This window comes from Zalophus californianus, chromosome 12 (assembly GCF_009762305.2).
Source record: "Zalophus californianus isolate mZalCal1 chromosome 12, mZalCal1.pri.v2, whole genome shotgun sequence".
Classification (NCBI taxonomy): domain Eukaryota; kingdom Metazoa; phylum Chordata; class Mammalia; order Carnivora; family Otariidae; genus Zalophus; species Zalophus californianus.
In genome coordinates this window covers 48,667,843-48,684,031 of record NC_045606.1, presented here as the reverse complement: position 1 = coordinate 48,684,031, position 16,189 = coordinate 48,667,843, and the positions used below count along the sequence as shown (strand labels likewise).

Here is a 16,189-nt window from a genome sequence, read left to right as displayed (position 1 = left end):
ATACGTTCCACCTCACTTATACTGAATATACTTTTATTTTTTTACTATTTTTTTTTAAGATTTTATTTATTTATTTAACAGAGAGAGACACAGCGAGAGAGGGAACACAAGCAGGGGGAGTGGGAGAGGGAGAAGCAGGCTCTCCGCCGAGCAGGGAGTCCGATGCAGGGCTCGATCCCAGGACCCTGAGATCATGACCTGAGCCGAAGGCAGATGCTTAATGACTGAGCCACCCAGACGCCCCTGAATACACTTTTAAAAGCAAGGTATAATTGTAACTGTTGAACTAGCAAAACTTTTAAAATTTAAGAATACCTAGTGTTGACAAGAGACATAGGGAAAACGACCACAGACATAAACTCTGACAGAGGGAATAAACTCCACGCAGTACTTTGGAGAAGCATTTGGTGAATATAAATATTTACATGTGCATAACCTGTAGTCCACAAATTCTTTCACTAGAAATTTACTTTGCCATTTTACCCACACAAATATGCATATTTATGCCTGTGTGCACTCGTGTAAGTGCGTGTGTACAAAAGGACTGAGTCCAGCATTGCTGAATAAAAACTTGCAAAGTTAGGGGCGCCTGGGTGGCTCAGTCGTTAAGCGTCTGCCTTCGGCTCAGGTCATGATCCCAGGGTCCTGGGATTGAGCCCCGCGTCGGGCTCCCTGCTCGGCGGGAAGCCTGCTTCTCCCTCTCCCATTCCCCCTGCTTGTTTCTCTCTCTCACTGTGTCTCTCTCTGTCAAATAAACAAAATCTTTAAAGGAACAAAAAACAAAAAAACAAAAAAACTTGCGAAGTTAAATGCCCATAAACAGTAGTCTGGTTAAATAAGTTCTAAGAAGCCATCAAATGGAAAGTTATGAAGCTTTCCAGAAGAATGAGATCTAAATGCAGTGCTATGTTTCTTGCCCTGGCTCCCTCCCTGATCACGTTTCGGCCATCTGTGTCCCTCCCCCTCATTCACTGTGCCCCAGCCGTCCCGCTCTCTTCTTCCAATGTGCCGGAGAAAGCTGCCTCTCCTCTGGGAAGGATCTTTCCCCAGCCATTCACATGGCTCACTCTCTGCCCTCACTCGAGCGCCTCCTTTTCAGAGAAGCCTTCCCTGGTCACCCCCACAAATGGTGTCCCATACTGAGGTATTATAAAAACAAAAACAGACTCCAGGTAGTCTGAAGCTTTTCTAGCAGGTGAACATGCTGCAGTTACTCTTTGCTAAAGATGTCTCTATTATGGAATCAATAAAAAAAATTTTTAAAGTGTGAGCCTTCTCTAAAAGTTTTATTTTACCGTCGGAATATAAACTCATTGAATTCTCTAACTCTACCTTAGCATTTTGTTGCTGTTTTTCTGCTAATGAGGAATTACCACAAAACACAGCCTACCGATCAGAGAATCACTCTATTTTAAAAATCTTTAGCTCCATTTATAATCTCTTCAGTTCTAAACACAAAAGTTTGTTTCTTCATGGTCTCTTCTGTGACCTTATTTTGCATACGCTCCTTATACCACAGGTGGAAAACAACATAGTAACATTTAAACAAAAAAGCATACAAAGATTGTAACAGACACAGCAGCAAAAATTAAAACAAGCACCAACAGCAACTCACCTACTGGTATTGAAAGACTAAATGAAGATACTCTGTTCACCAAAAGTCTCTATCGCTTAGCTGTTACTATTTAGAGCAGAGGCTTGGCTTGTCTCTAAATTTAGCCCTCCCAGCTACATTATAATCTGCTTCATAAGGCACTCACTGAAGCCCTGGCGGGAGAGAAGCAAGGGCACTTTGAATAAGAAACTGTGCTAGTTTCAACCTGGGAAATTAACGGAGAATAACAAAGACGGTTCTATTAGGCCAGAAGAATAACAAAGACAGTTCTATTAGGCCAATGTCAAATGTTTATTTTGATTAGATTGCACTACAATTCACAACTTGAAAACAACTAACTAAAAATACATACACATAGGTATGTATAGATGCATATGTTAAATCAGTTTAACAGAATCCTCAGAGACAAAACTTATCTGGGGTACAGCCGAGCCTATATATGCATTCAAAAAACTATCAGCCAAACACACAGACAAAATAAAAATAAGCTCATGTCCCCCCCCTCCAGTGGAAAAGCTCCATGGTTTAAAATAGTATTACAAGAAAATTGTATGCAAAATGGTAAAACACGACTGGATTGAAATATTTCCCATGTCATTTCACAGACTAAATTTCTTGGCTGTTCCACAAGAGAAAAGACAATAAAATATTAAAAAGATTCAATCAATCAAAGTTCAAAACTAAGCACCCTATTAATGAAATAAACATTTTTTGAATAAACTAAACTGAAAGGCCCAACTGAAAGATGTCTCGGTTTAAAATATAAGAAATAAAATTTTACCCACCTCCTGTGTTACTATTCTTACTGTCCTGGGTCCTTTGCAGATTCTATTCCTTACTCCCAACTGACTCTGGGCCCAACTGTGACAATGCGCCAGCAGCTCAGATGGGTTGGCCTCTTGGCAACTGTGTACTAATTCTGCCAGTTGCCCAGCACACCTTGAGTAGATTGACATGTTGTGTGTTGTCTTGCCTGTTTTTTCTTCTTTAATTCCCTTCATTTTGGAAAGAATTTGATCTAGCAGGGAAGGACTGATTTTCTTGTTGTTCCTATAAGGGGATGACAGTTCTGGTCTGGATAATCCCTAAACTATGAAAATCTGCCTTATATCATATGTTATACTGCTAATATATACATATAACTAGCTATTCAAACCACCTCAACTTTATGAATATGCATATGTTGAAGTGGGGTCACAATCATCTCCTATAAAGGGATAAAAGAAAATAGTTTAGGTGCTGTAAGCCACATGGTATCTGTTCCAACTACTGAGTTCTGCTGTTAGAACCTGAAAGCAGCCATAGACAATATGTAAACAAGTTATTCCAATAAAACTTTATTTACAGAACAAGTGGTGGATCAGACTGGGCTCTCAGGCTGTGGTTTGCCATCCCCCATTCTAAAGCCATGTATTCAACAGAACTGTCTGTGATGGTGGAAATGTTCTGTATCTGTACTGTCTAATATGGAAGCTACTAGACACATGTAGTCCTTGAGCCCGTGAAATGTGGCTAGTGTAACTGAGGAATTTAAATGTATTTAATTTTCATTAATTAAAATGAAAATAGGGGTGCCTGGGTGGCTCAGTCATTAAGCGTCTGCCTTCGGCTCAGGTCATGATCCCAGGGTACTGGGTTGGAGCCCCGCATCGGGTTCCCTGCTCGGCGGGAAGCCTGCTTCTCCCTCTCCCACTCCCCCGGGCTTGTGTTCCCTCTCTAGCTGTGTCTCTCTCTGTCAAATAAATAAATAAAATCGTTTAAAAAAATGAATGAAAATGGCCAATATGGCTAGTGGTTACGTTGGGCAACCCAGTTCTAAAGAATTCATTATGGCCCAACGCATTTCATTTTGATAAAAGAGGTGAAAATACATCCAAAGAATAGAAAGTTTTTAATTAATTTTTTTTTAATAAAATGGCTCTGAGGAGCATTTTGCCTGAATTTCAAAACCAGGTGGCTATCGTGAGAAAGAAAAAAAATACCAAACTTCAAAGCAAAACTCATAATAAATAAATAAATAAATAAATAAATAAATAAATAAATAAAACCATTGGATAAAAGGTTGTTAGGGGAAAAGCACATTCACATGGTGCTGAAGAATCACTCCACAATTTACTTATTAATTGCAAAAGGGAAACTGTACCTTAATGATATCTGGAGGTCACCACCTGAACCTAACAATCAAATGATTAATCATGGGATGATCTGACGTTATATGCCTCTGTTATGGGCTGAATGTTTGTGTCCCACCCCCAACCCCCTCAACTCCCAAATTCATATGTTGAAATCCTAACCTCCAACGTGATAGTATTAGGAAGTTGGTAGGGCCTTTGGGAGGGGATTGGGTCATGAGGGTGAAGCTCTCCGGAATGGGATCAGTGCTTTTATAAAAGAGACCACAGAGAGCTCTCTGGCTCCTTTCCCAAGTGAGGACACAGCAGGAAGATGGCCATCTATGAAGTGGGAAGTGGGTTCTTACCAAACACTCAATCTGTATCTTCCTTGATCTTAGACTTCCTAGCCTACAGAATTGTGAGGAATAAATGTTTGTTGTTTAAGCCAAACAAACAAAAAACAAAGCGAAACTCTGTGTGTAGTAAATAATCCTGGAGGCAGCAAGAAGGAAAAAAAGACTTTCAATTCTAAGATAATAAAAGTTATAGGGCAACAATATCATCTCCAAAGTATAAAGTATTTCATAAAGATACAGTAACACTAGCACACAAACCTAGTAATGTAACAGCCACTTCATTGCAACATTCTCAGGAAGTACTTTGTGTTTAGGAGTAACTTTCAAGAACTACCTTTTATTCTATGTTCCAAATGAGCAAAATAATGTACCATAAAAACAGCAAACTAAAAATTGCCCATAGTTATAAACTATTCTCCTTTCCATTAAAGCTAAAACTCCAAGAACATACAACAGAAAATCCTTTACAGAAAGTTGTCATGTCCAGGAGTCATTTGGGTTGATAACAATCATCTCAAAAGAAGCAAAAATAATTAAGTTGCACTCTGCAAGTGTAAATTACTAACATTCTAAAGCAACAGACCAGATAAATGCTTACAATAACACTATACTTTGTTGCCCAGAATAGCATAAGCTTGTTTAATGTCCTTATCATGATTTTGTACCAAACAGCTTCTCTATAATCAAAATCACCCAGCCTCTACAAAATGCTTCACTGTATCTCCAAGCAAATTCTATGTAGGTTTTAGTTTTTATAACTGAAAAAAAAAACAATGAAATTTAAAATAGTAGCCTACCTATATAAGAAAAATGTTTCTAAATGAAATCAGACATTCCCTTCTTCAGCACAAAAATATTACTGTTATATTCATATCCCTTTACTCTTTCTTATCCTTACTAGTATAAAAGCACAAAAATAGTCTTTCTTAAAGAGAACCAAACTTAGTAATAGTTCACTCCTCAAAAATTTACAGCTATGTATTTCCAGAGGGACATTAATGGCGGAAACTTAAATTGTGCTAAGCAACCACCTGACAAGGAAAGAATGACCAATGCCCAAAGGAATTACGTTTTGAAAAAGAGTACGAAGACCTAACTGTTCATCTAAATCTTTTAAGATGTAAAGGCATCGTGATAAAATTTCCATTATTACATTTCCCAAACAATTTCACACCTTAAACTTAGTAGTATACCTACCTTGTTTGTGAATGCTGCTATTCCGCTTTCCTTTTAGCAAAACTAGAAATATTCTACAAATTACATTTTAAGTATCACATACAACCTCTTCATAGAAATAAATGAAGATAATGTGTAATGTTATTTATTTCCTCTTAGTGAAGTTAATTTAGAAAACCGTCAAGAATTGAAAATAAAACCTTAAAATGCTTTCATCCTATCAATTCATGCCCTCTGCTTACAGTCACTTCTACAAAGTACCCTGGGCATGTACATTCCCTTCTCTGGGCTTCCCTTTTCCCCAGAGGCAATCTCTCCCAGATCATTCCCTTCCCTTAATAACTGATCAGGCATATTCATTCAACGTTACAGATGGTCTAATCTTGCTGATGTGATTCTTAAGTCTCTCAACACTTGGAAAGATGCAAGCACACATACACAACAGACATTGTAGCACACTTTGGGTTTTAGAAAACCAGTCCCTCAAATATAATGTTTCAAAGTATTTTAATAGCAAAATGCCCCCAAGCCTCTGTTCTAGGTAAGTTAAGACACTTAGAACTTTTGTCTACCAGACAACAGCACTATGATGACTGCATACCTACAATATTTCCAAACCATAAATTTTGAGAACTTAGAGGAAATGGTGGTATAAGACAAGGAAATGCCCAAAGATTAGGCAGCTGTGGTTTAAATATTTATTAATTTGTATTTTGGGGGTGCTTATGTGTTAAGGACAGCGGTCTCATTCTGGGGTCATTATGTCCCCCCAGGGGACATGTGGCAATGTCTGTAGACCTTTACTTTGTCATGTTGGGGAAGTGGGGACACTACTGATGTCTAGTAGGTAGATGCTATGGATGCTGCTAAGTAATGGACAAGGCACAGGAGATCCCTCCTCAACAAAGGGTTCTCTGGTCCAAGATTTTAATTGTGCCAAGGGTGGAAAATCCTACACCAAAAAGGAAAAAATTGGGACCAAAACCAGAGATGGTCTTTGCTCTCAAGAGTTAAAAATTGTGCACATACAGATCAACCACCAGGCAGATAATTCCTCAAGTGACTTATTTCTGTTTGCCAAACATTATGTTAATTTTAGAGAAAACATATTTATCACTGAGTAGCTTGTCATAACTAAAATCAAAGGTGCAATTAGTATACAAAATAAATGCTTCCCGCAGTCTTTAATACTAATTGCCGTCTTTCCACATTGATGATTTTACACCCTCTGACAATCGGGGGGAAGATGGAGGGCAGGAAACAATACAGGATTGAAGAGGGAGGCAGAAAAAGAGGAGGATGAGCAAATAAATTTTCCTTACTTTTGGATATCACAGTAGTGAGAATAGAGAGACAACAAAGAAAAGATAAAATGTATGACTGAAAACTGCCATTGTTTAATTTTTCAGACTTGGAGAAAACAGTGATATGTTAAGTAGAAACAGCAAAGAAAACAACCCGAAACACAAAACAAAACAAAAACCACCCAACAAGTTCTATATATATATATATATATGGTATGATCTAAGCTACATAAGGCACGTTAGCACTCAACAGTGGTCAACATGAGCACTGAGTTCAAAGGGCATTTTATTTCTCTTACACTACTTTTCTATATTTTCTATAACATAAAGATATATAACTTTTTAATTAGAAAAATTATGTGTTTAAATGGAAACACTTTAACCTCTTTTGAAGTTTAAACCAATCCCCAAGGGGTCACAAGTAATCATACTATCTGTGCATAAAGAGAAATATGATAAACGATCTAAATATCATTTCCTACTAAAAGAAACAAAGGTCTCTTGGATAAAATGGCTCATTCCAAGGTTGGAACACGGAAGATTCCATATGATCCTGACATGTCTTGTGTCAGAAAAGTGAACTGCTTTGAACAAACAACAACAACAAAAAAAGATAAAAATAGATCAACCTACATAGAAACCATCCTGAGGACAATCCACTGGCATCAGCTGAGACAATTTGGCCATTAAAGTAACTGAAAACAGCATGGAACATAACTCACTCAATAAAGTAAGAATCTACAAGTTCACACTCATTTATTTTAGAGAAAGCAAATATACCAGTGCACAAGGGAAAGGAAAAGTAATTGGGAAGAAATGAAAGTTTTCTTTTCAGTAGAATGCCAACTGATAAATAGAGAAGGAAACATGGAGTAGAAAAACATCATTTTGCAATCATTGTAGCAAAAATTGATTCTTGCAAGAATCATCAAGGTATACTAACAGTGCCATGACACGTGTGCATGTGGGCAGGCATGCTTGATGATCAAAAGGATATTCAGATCGCCTCATGCATCTTCACAAAAATTACAAAAAGAAAAATGGTAACTCCACAGTGGAGAAACAAGGTAACACCTTAAACCCAGGGACAACAGACACCACAGGGCTCTGGACCCTTACAGTTAGAACAGGATTATTTATGTGGCATTCCAAACAAAAATGCATGATCTCAATCTAATGACGAGGAAACAAAGGCAGATCTAGGGACATTCTCCCAAACAATTGGCCTGTATTTTTCAAAAATGTCCGTGTCTTAAAAATAAAAATCAAAGAACTGTAGCAAATAAAAGGAGAATCAAAAGGACATTTCTAAATGCAGCATGCAATCCTTGACTGGATGCTGTACGGCCCTGTAAAAATATCTTAATATACTTATGACATTACTGGGGCAATTGATGAAACTGGAGTACAGACTATGGAGATAAGTATGGTATCTATGTTAAATTCACTCAATTTTATTATTTTACTGTGGCTCTTTATGAGAAGTATCTTCTTCTAAGGAAACACGCTCTGATGTAATAAGGGGCAAAGGGTATGCCACCCACTCTCAGATGGTTCAGAAATAAAGTGGATATATACGTATAGAACCAAGAAGCAAAGGCAAACACTGGAAGTCCTACAGATTTCAGTGAATGAAGCTGAGCAAGGAGAACAATTTGGGGGGCTTAAACACTTAAACAACACAGGGATTCTTTATACTGTAACTTCCCAGATCCTACAGAATTTGGTTAGCTGGGAAGCAGGAAATGACCCTGCTGTATATGGACTGCACACTCCAGTAAAAAACCAAATAAATAAAGCAAAAAGTCAAATCTTGATTTGAAGGTGCTTACAATATGTTACTCTGGTTAATATATCTCCTTGTATTCGACTGTCCCATGTGCAAGAAAATAGGCCCCCCAAACACCCTTACTGTAACATCAGAATGGGGATTTACACGGCTACATACAGAGACTACAGAAAATCCTTGGCGTGAGCCAGCTATGACCTGCTTAACCATACCCTGCACTATGGGTATTATTCCTGCCATGGAAATAGTCTTCTATGTTACAGGCTTAATTGAGGAGAGATTGAGAAGTATATAAAATGAAACTGAGTATTATCAAAGATTACCATCATAGAAAGAATAGTCAGCAGAAAAAAAAATGTGTATGTACGCATGCAAAATAAGATGTGAGGTTTTTAAAGAGAGGAAGTTCTAACTTTTACTATTTCAAAACAAATACCTAAAGGCAAAGTTACGGTTCCTGAACAGAAAAGGCTTTTAAAAAATTTTTAAATAAAACAGCCCATTATTTTTCCCTGTATTTTTAAAAAAAAATTCATCAAAGCAAAAAACATGCAAGTACAAAATATTATATAGTAAGTGATTTAGAAAGATATATTCCAGAATTTACCTATCAAGTTACTTTCTTCCTTCCATACAGGCTAACTGTACATTAAACTAATTATGCTGTCATTAATCAAAATTCCTTTTAATTAATATTTTTCTAAATTCCTTCTTTTATATAGTGTTCAAAGGCAATGAATATACTTAAAAAAAGATTTTATTTATTTATTTATTTGAGAGAGAGAGAGAGAGAGAGAATCCCAAGCAGACTCCGTGCTGAACATGTAGGCCTTGGGGTTGGATCTCACGACCTTGAGATCATGACCTGAGCTGAAACCAAGAGCCAGACAGACACTCAACCAACTGAGCCACTCAGGAGCCCCTGAATATACTTTTTCAAAAAGCAATTTAAAACATTTCTTGATAAGGTGCCTGCCTAGCTCAGTTGGTAGGGCATGTGATTCTTGATCTCAGGGTTGTAAGTTTGAGCCCCACGTCAGGTGTAGAGATTATTTAAAAATAAATAATTAAATAAATAAATTAAAAAAAAAAAACCCACCCAAAACACATTTTTGATCAGCTATATTATCAACAGAGTAAATACAAAATCTCACAAAATGATTATTTGGAAGGGTTATTATCTACCAAGATATGGTTTTATGTTACCCATTATTTGTTTATCTCATTAATATATGGTTACATATTTTATATATTATAATGCATATTTCTTGATTACTTGAATAAGGTGTGAAAAAATACTTTTTATAGAGAAAATAATTCCTTAAAAATTGATAATAAAATCAGCTCATCATAAATCCATTATTGCACATTTAGGGAAAATAGGGAAAAAAGAGGGAGAAAAAATATCTATAATTCTAACTTTAAGTAATGACCACTGTATACATTTTAACATATTGCTTAATTCTCCATTGGGGGAGTGCATACATGCAGAAAACATTTAAATCCAATCTATCATCTTTTCTAATATCACAACAAAGAACAACTTTAACAAAATTGCATTGGAACACACAGTGATGAAATCTGATTCAATGACATCCTCTAGGATCTTTATTTTAAAAGCCATGTGTTCTAATGCATCACTTTAGGAAAATTGGAAACATTTTATTTTATTGAGCTCTTTTAAGCTGTAAAGCACTACTAATACACTAATGGAAAAAAAAAAACCCAAACTAGCACAGTACAAAAGGGCATAAAAGTGAAAAAATAAATACCACTACTTTCCAACTTTCATTTGTGATCTCATGTTCATTAAGTGGAATCCCACTCCATAGAAAAAATAAATACTTTAATGTTGTCTTATGTATCCTTTCAGAAAATGCCTATGCATATATGTCAACAAGTACACACACATGTGTATAGAAAATGGGCTGAGGGGGCCTGGGTGGCAAGCTGGCTGAATGTCAGATGCTTGGTTTCAGCTCACATCACTTTCTTGGGGTCTGGAGCCTGCTTGAGACTTTTTCTCCCTCCCCTGTCCCTCCCCCTCAAATAAATAAATATTAAAAAAGAAAAGAAAATGGCTTGAACATTTACGATGGGAACCCAAGATATGTCAGACCATGTGCTATCAAATGATCCATAAATTCATCAGCTGTACCGAATGTACTACTCTGGTGGGGGGATGATGATAATGGCAAAGGCTATGTATGTGTGGAGGAAGAAGGTATTCAGGCAATCTCTGCACCTTCCTCTTAATTTTGCTATGAACCTAAAACTGCTCTAAAAAGGTAGTCTTTAAAAAAAGAAGAATCAGCAGGGAGTGGTGCCAAATGCCAGAGAGTAAGTCAGTTTATTAAAGCCGATTTTGTATCAAAAGCAAAACTGATGAGAGTATATATGACTACTAGTTCAAGTGGAAAGTCAGAAGATGTTGTTATGACAAGGAGGATTGAAGTATATTTCATTTTTCTCAGGATTTTAATCAAGGAGAGGAAAATAGGATCCTCTAGAAAAAAAAAAATATCCCCAACAAATAACCAGTGGGAGAATTTAGCTTTGGATCATTTGCTTAAAAAACATGATAATGGACCTTCAGGAAGCTCAAAGGTGGTGGTGGGCAGGCATCCAACTTTCCACATTTCTGAGTTCTCTCAACCAAGCCACTCCTGCCTCATCCTCCCAGGAGGGGACCTGCCCAAGCCTGTCTAGCAGATGAAGCCGTATTTGAAGGGTTGCACACAAAAAACACTTACCATACACACGAGTACTTCACAATGGGCAGAGCATGAACTGGATAGAAATGCCAAAGCCAAGCCCAGGACCTAATGATACACAGCACACTGATGATACAGGATTGTATTGCCCGACATAATTTTATAGCAGTGGACTACACAAACTCAAATTAAAAAAAAAAAAAAACAAAAACAAAAACTAAACAAACAAAACAGCAGAGAGCTATAAATTCTCAAGTACATTTTTTAAAAGTTTAAACATAAAGAGAATCATGTATTTGTATTTATTTATCAAGCGTATGACTGGTACTAGTCAACAGAAACTCAACAGGGGCCAGCCAAAAAACTTGCATGGTGCTCCCTTTCTAGCAGGTGGAGATTTGACCCAAGCATTGCACAAAAGCCAGGCAGTGTGAATTAACAAGAAGTAAGGTTCTCTAGTATGTTAAAGTGATCAAACGATGCATTTGAGCTGCAGTTGTGTTTGTTAATGCTTTAATAATTAAATAGGTGTTTCTTAATTGATATCCATGAAGCATGGAACACTTTGAAAACCTGGGACCTAACACTAGACCCTCATCTAACAATCCAAGAAGGCTCTGAGGTATCACACCACTTGCTTGAGGTCATACATTCCATCCTAACATTGGTGATAAAGCAGAGATGAAAGCAAAACATTCCTTCCATCAGAAGGCTTACATTCAGCGAATAGTCAGGGCCAGAACCTAATCAACCCAATCTCCACTTAGTGCACTTTCCAAAAAGCCAACCAAAATTGTCGCCATGTCTTGGGCAATTATTTTTATGATACTCGAAGGCAGCTTTTTCATTATTTACCTCATAGATTTTATGGTTTAGAATTAGAAAGAGTAAAGCATAAATATTAATTTTCAAGTCTGGTTCAGCACTTGCATAAATTGAATTGGCATATGCTGCCTCCCAAATGCCAAATCGTTTTCCATGGAGTTCTATTAAGGAAAAAACATGTATCTTTAGTGAGAGGAATTAGCAGAAGCCCTGCCCCTCAGGGACATGTAAGTAATAGGAAATTTATGGCTCCATGGCTTGTAGTACTACAGAAGCTGATTATCATATTGTTTCCTGTAGAGGCTCACCTCTGACAAAAACATAATCTTCACACTCCTGAATACTGATGCCGAGTCCCTTCCCCCTAGCCAGCAGTTTCCTCTGTCCCAGCAATGTGGGGTTCTCCTTCCTGTTTATAATAATCCAATTCTATTACCTTCTATACTAAGAAAAACACATGCCATTTTTTTTTTTAGAAATGATCACATGGGACTTCATCAAGATAAAAAACTTCTACAGAGCAAAGGAAACAATCAACAAAACTAAAAGGCAACTGACAAGATGGGAGAAGATATTTGCAAATGACATATCCAATAAAGGGCTAGTATCCAAAATCCATGAAGAACTTAGCAACTCAACACTCAAAACCCAAAAAATCCAGTCAGGAAATGGGCAGAACACATGAACAGATGTCTTCCTCCAAAGAAGACATACAAATGGCAAACACACATGAAAAGATGCTCAAAATCACTCATCATCAGGGAAATCCAAATCAAAACCACAATGAGATACCACCTCACATGGGTCAGAATGGCTAAAGTTAACAAGTCAGGAAATGACAGATGTTGGCAAGGATGTGGAGAAAGGGGAACCCCCCTACACTGTTGGTGGGAATGCAAGCTGGGGCACCCACTCTGGAAAACAGTATGGAGGGTCCTCAAAAAGTTAAATATAGGGGCGCCTGGGTGGCTCGGATGGTTGGGCATCTGCCTTCGGCTCAGGTCATGATCCCGGGGTCCTGGGATTGAGTCCCGCATCGGGCTCCCTGCTTCTTGGGAGCCTGCTTCTCCCTCTACCTTTCTCTCTCTCTCTCTCTCTCTCTCTCTCTGTCTTTCATGAATAAATAAATAAAATCTTTAACAGAAAAAAAAAGTTAAATATAGAGCTACCCTATGACCCAGCAGCTGTACTACTAAATATTTATCCAAAGGATACAAACATAGTGATTCAAGGGTGCACATGCACCCCAATGTTTATAGCAGCAATGTCCACAGTAGCCAAACTATGGAAAGAGCCCAGATGTCCATGGACTGATGAATGGATAAAGATGTGGTATATATATATAATGGTATATTACTCAGCCATCAAAAAGGATGAAATCATGCCATTTGCAATGGTGTGGATGGAACTAGAGTGTATTATGCTAAGCGAAGTAAGTCAATCAGAGAAAGACAAATACCATAAGATTTCACACATATGTGGAATTTAAGAAACAAAACAGATGAACATTGGGGAAAGGAAGGAATAATAAAATAAAAACAGGGAGGCAAACCATAAGAGACTCTTAACTACAGGGAACAAACTGAGGGTTGCTGGAGGGCAGGTGGGTGAGGGGATGGGGTAACCACGTGATGGGCATTAAGGAGGGCCCTTGATGTAATGAGCACTGGGTGTTATATGCAACTGATGAATCACGAAATTCTACCCCTGAAGCTAATAATATACTACTATATGTTAACTAACTTGATTTAAAAAAGATCTTTAAAAAAAAAAAAAAAGATCATAAATCCAGGAAGCTGTTGAAGTTAGTTTGGAAAAGTAATAAAGTCCTTTGTGGGAATGTACAAGAACAGGATGACAGTAGGATATTCTAAAATTGCTCACCTCACAGTGGCTTATGATGTATTCTCTGCAGTGTTATAAGAGTTGGTATTCCTTCTTATTACTTACCTCTGCCTGAGGGTTTTATTATGATTTATTTAGAAGTCTTCAAAGATAACAGTACATCTAACTGTTTTTTGAAAGTCCTCATCTAACATAAAAATAAATTGAAATATGAATAGACAAAATATAATTCTACATCTTTCACAGATTTAAGTTATTGTTTTCCTACTAAAATATTATTTGCATAATTAAGAAAATTAAAGGCAGCCCAAAATGACACTATATTTATGTATATACGTATGTATGTATTAAAGAACCCATTTATTTAAGAAAGAGAAAGAGAGAGCACTAGCACAAGTCGGGGGAGGGGCAGGGGAAGAGGGAGGAGTGGGCGCCCCGCTTAGTGCGGGGCTCGATCCTAGGACCCTGCAATCAGGACCTGAGCCCAAGTCAGATACCTAACCGACTAAGCCATCCAGGTGCCCCAAAACACTATCTTCAATATTAATGTGGGGCATTATGCTTTTTTACATATTATCATTATATTTTTCTTTTTTGACATAAACAAAAGATACACCTGATATTAAAAATCAAGAAAGAATAACAAAGGCATTGTCTCTTTGGCATTTGCCAAAAGAATAGTTCATTCAGTAAGTTACCTAAACCTTTATTTTCAAAATAGATGGTTTACAAATATGACTATCAGAATAGATGGTTTACAAATATGACTATCAGAACATTTTTTGGCACTCTTCACTCAACACATGCCAAATTCAGAACAAGTCAAATCATTCCACTTGGCATTTAACTGCCCAAAAAACACTTACTAAAGAGACCCATGACATCAATAGCAACATTAGAGTGAGCTAAGAATGAAAAGTATTCTTGTGTATATCCTGCTAATATTTGCACATTTTATATTAAAAATCCAAAAATTATTCTGAACCTTCAAGTATTTTATTCCCTAATAGATACCAAGGGAAAATGCTGCTGAAACTCCTAATGACAACCATAATCCTGCATTGAAATGATTCACATTAATCTGATTATTAAATACCTGTCCTATCTCTTGGGTTTAACTGTTTCAGCATTCCACTGAGTAAAAGTAGGAAAAAAAAAATCGGAATAGTCTGATTGGAAAAAAGTCAAATTGAAAGAGTAAAAAAGTCCTAAAATTTCTTTAAGGTACAGATTTAAATAATTCCATGGATCAGATATTCAGATAGATTTTATTTAAAAAATAAACCTCACAAAGAATTTCCTACTTATTTTCTAGCTATTTATATTCTAGTTATTTTGAATAATTTCAAATCACTGTGTAATTAAGGGCAAAATATTCTAATAGATGTATGATTTTCTCTTCCATTGTTTGTTTTAATATCTATTATCAACTTCCTGCTAACACCAATGCAGAAGACAGGTGTTTGTGATTTTGAATTTAGTCTGAAACATGTGATATCACATTTTATAAAGTACTTGAGAGCAAGAACACCATCAAAGTGTACTTTAAAATATAATCTACTACTTTTATGATCTTAAAAAGTTGACACATTGAGGAAAACATGTTTTTGAGTGAAATCATTGCAAGTTCCAGTATGGTTGGCTGTGAAACTGTAGCCCATATTTATCTTATAAATATTTATAATGTTATAATATTTTTTATAATTGTTTTTCTAGGGGGTTGTTCTCCCTGGAATGCTGTCCATTCTCTGGCTTGCCAAATTCACCAATCCTTCCAGACTCAGTTCAAAATCTCACTTTCTCCAGGAATTAGCCCTCCCACTGAGCTCCACCCATTCTGGAATTCATACTCATGTCTGTACAGCTCTGGTTGGAGATTGAAGGCTGTGTGGAGGAGGGGTCATTTGAGCTGAGAAGGATCTGAGTAAAATTTGATACGCAGAAATGGGTGGAGGAGGGCATTCCAGGATCAGGAAGCCAGTGGGTGGGTAGAGGAGTAACAACATTGTTCCAATTAGAGCTGAAAGATTGGCAGGCGCCAGGGAAGCCACTTGAACAAGCAAAGAGTTCTCAAAGGTATCTAACCTGTGGGCTGACATAAACAGGGCAGAGCTTTAGGAGGATTACTTCATTCAGTCCCTACTGGTCCACAGATTGGCCTGTCTCCTGAAGGATAGTATAAGCCTCTTGAGGACAAAGATCATGTCTTATTCTTTGGGATTTATTGATCATAACAGATGCACACCAAGATTTTTCTTATTAACATACCAATTCTGAGATATAATTATATCTTTTATGACTCTCTCTTTAAAAATAATTTTTATCGTGGGGTGCCTGGGTGGCTCAGTCTGTTAAATGTCTGCCTTCGGCTCAGGTCATGATCTCAGGGTCCTGGGATCAAGCCACACAGGTCCAGCTCCCTGCTCAGCCTCTGCTTCTCCCTACTGCTTC

At 37.2% G+C, this 16,189-nt stretch overlaps 1 protein-coding gene across 2 annotated transcripts in view; it reads right to left on the bottom strand.

Annotated features, from left to right (window-relative positions):
• Positions 1-16,189, bottom strand: part of BZW2 (basic leucine zipper and W2 domains 2) — a 61,603-nt gene that overhangs the window by 39,239 nt on the left and 6,175 nt on the right. The window lies entirely within an intron of this gene.